Source organism: Chrysemys picta, chromosome 1 (genome assembly GCF_011386835.1).
Source record: "Chrysemys picta bellii isolate R12L10 chromosome 1, ASM1138683v2, whole genome shotgun sequence".
Lineage (NCBI taxonomy): Eukaryota > Metazoa > Chordata > Testudines > Emydidae > Chrysemys > Chrysemys picta.
Window position 1 is genome coordinate 79940662 of NC_088791.1, and position 8688 is coordinate 79949349.

The 8688-nt window shown below is 42.9% G+C and overlaps 1 long non-coding RNA gene across 1 annotated transcript in view; it reads left to right on the plus strand.

Annotated features, from left to right (window-relative positions):
- LOC112059853 (uncharacterized) overlaps positions 1–6506 on the plus strand; it is a 95459-nt gene extending 88953 nt beyond the window's left edge. Inside the window, exon 3 of the long non-coding RNA XR_010591246.1 lies at positions 6029–6506. This is a non-coding gene — a long non-coding RNA (uncharacterized LOC112059853). The remainder of the gene's footprint in view (positions 1–6028) is intronic.
- The last annotated feature ends 2182 nt before the right edge of the window (positions 6507–8688 follow it).

Sequence of the window (8688 nt, forward strand, 5' to 3'; positions counted from 1 at the left end):
GGCTTTAGGCCAATTCAATCAATTCCCCTGAATTGGGCCCCACGCCTAAGAGGGCCCCGTGCCCAAGAGACGGTGTGCCGTACCGGGATGGCCCAGCTTCCCCAGGGCCTAGGCCCTTTAAATTGCTAACAGAGGCCCACTGCTGGAGCCCTGGGTTAGGGCTGCGGGGCTCTGGGGGCTATTTAAAAAGTCCAGGGCTCCCGCTGCCTCTACCACCCCGGCCCTTTAAATAGCCCCCAGAGCCCTGGGATAGCAGGGGGCTCGGGGGCTATTTAAAGGGCTGGAGCTCCAGCTGCCTCTGCTGCACCCCCTGCTCGCACCAGCCACGCACCACCTGCCCTGCCCGCAGCCAGCCCCTGTCTCCAGCCAGCCCTGCACCCCCTGCCCGCAGCCAGCCCTGCCGCACCCCCTGCCCTGCCTGCACCGGCTCTGCACCCCCTGCCCTGCCCGCAGCCAGCCCCTGTCTCCAGCCAGCCCTGCACCCCCTGCCTGCAGCCAGCCCTGCTGCACCCCCTGCCCTGCCTCCAGCCCCGCTGCACCCCCTGCCCTGCCCGCAGCCCCGCACCCCCTGCCCGCAGCCAGCCCGTCTCCAGCCAGCCCTGCACCCCCTGCCCGCAGCCAGCCCTGCTGCACCCCCTGCCCTGCCTCCAGCCCCGCACCCCCTGCCCTGCCCGCACCAGCCCTGCACCCCCTGCCCTGTCTCCAGCCAACCCCTGCCGCACTCCCCTGCCTTAAGCCAGCCAGTCCCGCACTCCTCTGTCTCCAGCCCTGCCAACCCCTGCCACACACCCCTGCGACCCTGCCTGAAGCCAGCCAGCCCACCCCACACACCCCTGTCTCCAGCCAGCCTTCCCCTGCCTGCAGCCAGACTCTACTTCCAGTCAGTCCCTGCCCTGCCTCCAGCCAGCCCCATGCCCACTGGTGCCCTGCAGTTCCCAGGGCAGTAACCCTGCACACCTGCTTCAATGAGGGGGGCAGGGAGCAGCTGGGACAGCTGCACACACACCCTGGGAGTGGCAGGGACCCACACATGTGAAACGGAGCTCATTAATAACCGATCAACAGCATATATGACGCAATGTACATAATATATAATTTTATTATTTATATAGTTATGGAAAATAAATAATACATGAAAGAAATGAAAGGGTTTTTTTACAGTTGTTTTTTTTTTTTTTTGTTAGTCATCCCTGCTGGGGCTCCGTTGAAAATGTTCCTAAAGCCGGCCCTGGCTCGTGGTACATGAAATAAAGCACATGTGTAAACCTTTATGGGATTGTGGCTGTGATGATTTTGGGGGTATAAAGGACTGAGAGTCACTTTTTATCCCTTTTGTTGAAGGCAAGGGGGGTAATTGCTTGTGCTTAACTGAGTGTCAGCTCCCTGTTACCCACTCAAACAATCTCTGCCTGATTACTTCCTATGTACAGGATTAAGAGTTGGCTCCTTGCCGCCTACTTATATCCCCAAAGTGCATTGTCTGTCCTCAGGGAGGTTTAAAACAAAACAAAACAAAACAAAACCCCACCACTAACAAAAATCCCTTTGTTTATTCTCTGGTGTGCTGCCTCTTCCCTGGTGATTTCACATCTCCCTGTTGACTTAGTATGTAGATATGCAGCTATTGTTTTAGCTTACAATGTTTAATTTACATGCCAACAGATAGGTGAATAAACATCTCTTGTCTGACAAAAACAACAACAACCGTGCTTGTTAACTCTGCCTTGATACAGACTATAAAACAGTAAAAAGCAACAAAGAGTCCTGTGGCACCTTGTAGACTAACAGGACTCTGTCACTTTTTACAGATCCAGACTAACATGGCTACCCCTCCGATACTATAAAACAGTATACTATGTAATGACTTATGAATGGATCTGTATATACATTTCACAACAATAAGAACGAGGAGTACTTGTTGCACCTTAGAGACTAACAAATTTATTTGGGCATAAGCTTTCGTGGGCTAAAACCCACTTCATCGGATGCATGGGGCCAACATCCCCTTACAGGAGTTAGAAGGAGCTGGTGGGTGGTCAGAATTGAAAATGCAGACTATCAGCACCATAGCAGAGGACAACAGGACAGTAGGAAGTTGAGGAAAGACATGACCTCTTCTGCACATGGTTACACCTATGGTTCAAGCTATTGAAATGTATTCATATTTACTCTTTGGTTCTCAAATCAAGAAATTCACTTAAATCTGAATTCTAAACATTTTCCAAACACAATATCACAGGACATAAGTGAGATCCTGGGCTTGATTCTCCACTCCATTTCAGTGGCTGTATTCTGGTAAAACTCTGTTCAGTCAGATAACAAAACAGAGAATCAGGCCCTACATATACTAAGTGATGCACCAGACAAAAGTGAACCTGTTCTAGAGAGTTTGACTTCTTCCTCATTTCCTGTTTACTGGTATAAATGCTAAGCATCTCACTGTCTTACCACAGTTCATGACAGTTCTTAATGAATGAATGATGAGCAGAAAAGGTTTCTAGCCAGCTAACAGTCAGCTTCATTCATGCTAATTGTTTGAGGGGATTGAAAATTACTTAGCAACCACTTCAGTAAATGGTGGGGAAGACACAACAGAGCAGTTTCATAACTGTAATGAAGCAAACATCATTAAAGCCTTTCTGCTGATCGTACTTCCTGGTTCTATGTGAGTGGCCTGAACAAACAATACACGCACTGCATTAATAATGCATCCCCCCAAAACACTGACTTTCTCCTGCTTTGAGGAATGAGTTAGCAGACACCACTTACTCCTCTGGAAAATATTAGCATTCTGCACTGAAAAATATTTGAACATTAATTGTTTTTAAACAAAAGGATAAAATATCCAAGTAAAATTATAGGGATAGTTCAGAGTCTGTTTATTGAAAATGATAAATAATAGGGATCAAATGCTCACCAGGCACAAAACAGTGTAGTTCTACTGAAATCAATGGAGTTACACCAAATAATACCAGCTGTGGATCTAGCCCTAAGCGGCTTTGCTTATAAGTAATAAGAGGGTATTGCCTTTTTAAAGTATAAGGAAAGTTTAGAGTGATATCATAAAGATGTCTTCAGAATTTTAAAAATATTTTTCAAACACAGTTTATAATGTTAAGAAGCTTCAGTCTGAAATCAGATGCATTAATACAATTATTTGTTTACCATCATGTGCACACACACTGGCTTTGTTTTTCGAGGGTTGTTCACAATGGCTAAACTCGGGGCTGCTTTTCTATGTGTGCCCGTAAAACACTGAGTCATTTGCTTTCACAAAAGATACGACACATTTGAAATGGCTTTTTTTTTAAAGGTAAATTCACTAAAGAACTTCCTAAATTTAGTTTAACTACCTCGTGGAGTCCAGAGAGAACAATTAAAACATCTCAGTTATATACAAGACTATTATATTATTACAGCATAGCTTTTAAGAAGAAAAATTATCCAGAAATAGCACCCATTAAACAGTAGGTAAAAGTCTGTCATTGAACATAGGCACTCAGATACCACAGTGGGGGCACTGAATGACAATCTTGGTGGGTAAATAGGTTAAAACTCAGCAATAAAAAGAGAAGATAAAACTAACTTGCATAGCATATTCTATTATTCATACATTTAGTTAATGACAATATTGACAAGTAAAAATTTACCTTACACATTTCAATACCTTTAACTCTGACCTTCAAGAAATACAGTATTTACTGTTGATAGATGTTGGGCTGCATGTGTTCCCTCTGTATGCCATCACAGCTCTGCACAGGTAGCTGGCACAGCAGACCTTGAGCGAACTGCCCAGTGACCACAAGATCCATTAAGATGTGAAGGCACTTGGTCGGGTTTATTGTCAATGAAGCACTCGGATCAATGTTTACAGTAATACTAGCACATGTATGCCCGTGACAATGGATGCAGCTCAGTGAATGGCAGGACTTTCTATTCCCCCCTCGGTTGGCCAAAGAAACTCCCTCTGAGATACTTCTTTGTACACCAATTCAAACAAGTTATATATTGCCCCTCTGACGTATCTAAGTGCCACCCTCTGACATGTTTGGGTGTCACCCATTTCCTTGTACCTGCTGGTTTAATCAAAACATCTCTATCCATCATGCTGTCATCCTGACCTTATCTTTAAGATGGGTCAGCATGTTCCTGTTATCTTTGGGGAATGTGCTAGTATCGGGGTGTTCTTGTACCGTCCTTCTAGAATGTGTTTGCATGTATATTCTTGTACCTAGCACTACTTAGGAATGAGTGTTTCTGCAATATCAGCCCTGTTCTTGCCAGCTTCTGTGAGCCTGGCCTGCCTCTTGTTCACAACTTAACTTTGCTTTATAGTAGCAAAGCTTTGACCACTACTTTATCCCAGGCCTCAGACCTCATACCAGGCCTCTGATACAAGGGCTTCTGTTTAAGGCCCTCTTCCTACTACACTTACAAACTCTTTCAACATATACATAACTATGCAAAATATATAATCCATGATGTATATGTTAAGAGCTTGCAAGTATGGACCATGGTTCGTAGTTAAGATTGTTTTCAGAATGTGAAAGGTGAATTTTCATGTTAGTGTTGTCATTAGATGATTGTGTGAACTATACTGATATTAGTGTATGTGTGTAAATTACTTAAACTGGTCACTTCCATTCTTAACTGCTCAGGTTTTTTTTAATTGTAATGTTTGTCATATATTTTGTATAAAGGTATGTCTACACTGCCAAAAAAGGTTTGTTCTTCACTCTGGTTAGCTAACCCTCATTAACTGCCTCTCATTTAAATAGAAATGAAGATATGGCAACTTAGCTTTTTACTTGTGTTAGTAATTCAAGTGGAACCTCAGGCTCCGCTATTGGCTTTAACTCAAGCTGCTAGCCTGAGCCGCTGTGTCTTCACAGCTATTTTAATCCAAGTTAGCTAACGTTGGTTAGCTAATTAAAATTAAGAACACACCTTTTTTTTTCCAGCCTAGACATACCCTAAAGGATCAGTTATGTGCTGCAGCAAACAACAGTAAATTAACAAAGATTTTTGTGTGTGAATAACATAATGTGTTGATCTAAATGTATATCATCTTATTCAGGGAAGTGGGCAATGCTCTTCTCTTTTATGTAATCGGTCTAATGCAAAGATAAGTCATTCCTATTCTGTATGAGTCAATGGCTTCGAGGCCAGTCTCTACAGTTGACCTGTAATGATGTTTGGCAAACATGAGGATGAAAGGATGGAAATGCATCTAGAGCAGCGACATTTTTATTGAGCATCATATGAAAGTCCCCTTTCTTCCTTCTCCCTGTGCCACATTATTAATTAGTCCATTTCAGTGGTACATTTGTCTAAGGATAGGGAGGCTATCAAAGAGATTCTTTGCTTTTATGTAGAGACAGCTGGCACTAATTACCAAACTGGGAATGACATGCAAGCAGATAAGTGAGAAACTCTTGGCGAGCACAAAGGGAGAATTTTTGTAGCACATTTTTAAATTTATATTAAAACTTTCATTTGGCATGGTATCTATAATGCAGCTTGAAGTACAGTACCATCAACAATCCAGTTGTCTTCCTTTACTTCTACACTAGTTGCACTCATAGGGCACAGTATGGCCTCTATGGGTCGCATTTGGATCCTCTGCGCTCACTGTATGCCAGGGGTGAGGTCAGTGAAGGGGAGGAGAGTGAGAATTGTCAAATATCATACACTTCCATTAGTGAGGAGAAAAATTATTAATCTATAATAATCCCCAACACCACTCTCCAAGAGAGCCATGGGTGCATCCCACTCTCTCCAAAACCAAATTGCAGGTGCTCATAAATTAAACAACTTTGTGGTTTCTTATCTTCATCATTATATGTCCTACATGATGTTGTTCCACAGATTTTCCTTTACATTGAAAGATGCACCTATCCAAAGTTTTATAGCTAACAGTAATAAAGACAAGTTTGTAATCTATTTTCCTGTTCATAGGAGCCATCCATAAAAAGTGTTGTCATATTTTCCAGAAATTTACACCTGCCCTCTCTTTCTCTCTCTACAGTTACCATATAGTTCTCACTCTCCTTGGAATTTCATGATGACGTCCTAATCCTCACCATGTTTGCCCAAAGGACATCTTCAAAAGTGTAATTGTTTAAATTAATTTTTGTTCAGTTTATTTACTATAAATTTGTTTGCATAATCCAATCACAGAAAAATGGTGAATAAAATAGGAACAGCTGTGAAGCATTCTAGTCTGCAGAAGTCTGACCCTGAAACATTCCTTTCCTCTGGTGTCTGCAGGGCATAAATTCTCTGTTACACCTTGTTGGTATCTCTACTGATGATCCTTACCATATGTTTTTGACCTTCAAAATATCCTGTACATATCTCCGTTCACTTACCATGATAATTTCTTAGCATGATTTTCCATATACAACTTCATTTTGCATATTAGACCCTAATACTGCACTGTATATTGTCAGCTCCAATAATAAAGAAGCTTGTACATGAGAACATAATCAGCAATTAAATCTTGAACAGACAGATTTATTTACAGTAGGGAGTATTTTGTCTGGTATTTTTGAGCCTCTTCGGTTCATTGATATTTTTTTTTCTATCAAGTATCAGAGGGGTAGCCGTGTTAGTCTGAATCTGTAAAAAGCAACAGAGGGTCCTGTGGCACCTTTAAGATTAACAGAGGGTGAGATGTTCTGCTAGCAGTTGAGGTGTGAACACCAAGGGAGGAGAAACTGCTTCTGCAGTTGGATAGCCATTCACAGTCTTCGTTTAATCCTGATCTGATGGTGTCAAATTTGCAAATGAACTGGAGCTCAGCAGTTTCTCTTTGGAGCCCACATATCCAGACAGGGAGTAGGGAGTCCACATATCCAGACAGTCCTTCAGTGAGAGTGCATCCCACTGAGGAATACACTAAGAAACTGCACCATCTACTCAGGACACTCCCTACACTAACACAGGAACAAATCAACCTCCCTGGCCACACAATAGCAGATGTAAAGGTAGCCATCTTACAGCAACAAAACTTCAGGATCAGATTCCAAAGAGAAACTGCTGAGCTCCTGTTCATTTGCAAATTTGACACCATCAGATCAGGATTAAACGAAGACTGTGAATGGCTATCCAACTACAGAAGCAGTTTCTCCTCCCTTGGTGTTCACACCTCAACTGCTAGCAGAGCAACTCACCCTTCCTAATTGAACTAACCTTGTTATCTCCATACTGATTTATACCAGCCTCTGGAGATTTCCATTACTTGCATCTGAAGAAGTGAGGTTCTTATCCACGAAAGCTTATGCTCCCAATACTTCTGTTAGTCTCAAAGATGCCACAGGACCCTCTGTTGCTTTTTTACAGATTCAGACTAACACGGCTACCCCTTTGATACTTGAGTAGTGAAGGGTATCCACAATAGCCCTTCCAGTTTAGCTGTTTGCAAACTCTCTTTCAAACTTCTGTTAAACCGTTCAATTTCCCCATTGGCTTGAGGGTAATATAGGGATGACCTCCTGTGTAAAATGTTCTTCTCTGCTAGAAAAGTTTCAAACTCCAGGGAAATAAATTGACTACCATTATCTGAAACCAGTTCTTTGGGGTTACCTTCCTGGCTAAAAACTGAAGAGAGGAACTTAATTACTGTAGCAGAAGAAATTTGCAATGTAAACACTACCTCAGGCCATTTGCTGAAATAGTCTATTAAAGTGATGGCATAACGACAGTTAGTTGGAGCAGTATCAAAGGGTCCTACAAATGTCAGTCGCCACTTTTTCCCATGCAGATTCAGGAAGAGGAACAGGCTGTAATGGAGGGGTACATGTCACTGCTGTCTTATCATGCATTTGGAAAGTGACACAGGATTTTTGAGTGCTTCAAAGGACTTTGAGAGTCCATCCCTGTCCACCAATACAGATCCCGTAGTCGTTGTTTGGTTCTGACAATTCCTTGATGAGTATCGTGTGCTAGGTGTATGAGTTTTGACTGTAATTCTTCTGGCGCAAGTAGCCGTTGTGTACCTCGTAGCACACACAGCCATCGAGCAAAGAAAGTTCATCCCGAACTCTAAAGGCAGCAAAACTGGGTCAAGATTTTTAGGGTTACTGGGCCATCTCTTTGTCAGAAATTCCCGTAATTTTTGTTGAATTGGACATGCTGAACAAGCAGCTTGAAATTGTTCTCTTGTAACTGCAGTAAGAGTGCTTGTAATAAGCGGGTTTCAGAGTAGCAGCCGTGTTAGTCTGTATCCGCAAAAAAGAACAGGAGTACTTGTGGCACCTTAGAGACTAACAAATGCATCCAAAGAAGTGGGCTGTAGTCCACGGAAGCTTATAATCTAATAAATTTGTTAGTCTCTAAGGTGCCACAAGTACTCCTGTTCTTGTAATAAGCGCAACTACTACATCCTCATCCTCCTGTGGACCATCTGGTGAAGGTGAAGGCAAAGGCAAGTGAGAAAGGCAATCAGCTACTACATTTTTGTTTCCAGGCTTATATTCCAGTTCATAATTGAAAGAAAGTAGTCTTGCAGACCATCTAGCAATACGATATCCTGCTTTTCCCAGTCCTTTCGTGGTGAGCAATGTTGTCAAAGGGCTGTGGCCTGTGCGCTACTTGAACGTGCGGCCCCCCAGGTAAGTTCTCCATTTTTCAGTAGCCCAGACACAAGCAAGTGCTTCTTTTTCAACTGTAGAATATTTTCTCTCA